General features: G+C 46.1%; 1 long non-coding RNA gene across 1 annotated transcript; it reads right to left on the bottom strand.

Annotated features, from left to right (window-relative positions):
* Positions 1-213: 213 nt before the first annotated feature.
* On the bottom strand, positions 214-768 carry LOC109202498 (uncharacterized). Its single transcript, XR_003220593.1, has 3 exons — positions 658-768; positions 364-477; positions 214-273 (listed from the first exon to the last, which is right to left on the bottom strand). It is a non-coding gene; the product is annotated as an uncharacterized LOC109202498 (long non-coding RNA).

Genomic DNA, 768 nt, shown 5'->3' with positions numbered 1-768 from the left:
CAGCAGCGCCAGCAGCAGGGTCGGCTCCGCGGCTGAAAACGGAGACCGCAGGCAGCTGGACCGACCAGATCCGGGAGCCGTCCCGGTCCCGGCAGGCGAAAGGACGGAGGGTCCTGGCACACGGAACCGGAGCAGCTAAACGACGGCGGTAAGATTGTTACCTTTTGTTGTTACCTCTTAGCCTCAGCTGGCCTCGGCAGATGACAGCGTTCAGCGTCCTCTACAGCAGCTGTGTCTCCTGACACGTCCATATAAATTACAGACTGATAATTTCTTTGTAAGTGAGGAAACGTACAAATTTAGCAGGTGGTGAAAGAATTACTTTCACTGCTGTAGATATAGAATTAAACGTTTGCACCTCACCTGCTGCCATCCATTCTGTAAAGGGTCCCATTGCTCCAGAGAGGTCCAGAGCAACTGTATTAGCTTGAACATTGCCGTTAGCTGCTCCAATGACTCAAATTTGGTCACCTCCATCTTTATTAATTAAAAACAGAGAATGGGAGAGTAAGTTGTTTTCAGGTGGTCAGAAGTTTGGCTTACAAAATTAAAGTAACATGACCAGTTCTCTACTGTATCACTTTTTTAGCACACGTTGAAACTGTTATGGCCTGATCTACTTTCTATGAAATATGTTTACATTGAAAGAAGAAATACCTTAAATTTCTTCTGGTAGGCTATGCAGCTGGATGCTTTGGCCTGTAGCTTTTCTATGGAAATCTTGATCTCCCTCAACAGCAGATGCACTTCTGATGAATCAGCATTGAT

The sequence above is a fragment of the Oreochromis niloticus genome, linkage group LG6, assembly GCF_001858045.2.
Source record: "Oreochromis niloticus isolate F11D_XX linkage group LG6, O_niloticus_UMD_NMBU, whole genome shotgun sequence".
In the NCBI taxonomy this organism is placed as follows: domain Eukaryota; kingdom Metazoa; phylum Chordata; class Actinopteri; order Cichliformes; family Cichlidae; genus Oreochromis; species Oreochromis niloticus.
This window is presented reverse-complemented; position numbering and strand designations above follow the sequence as displayed.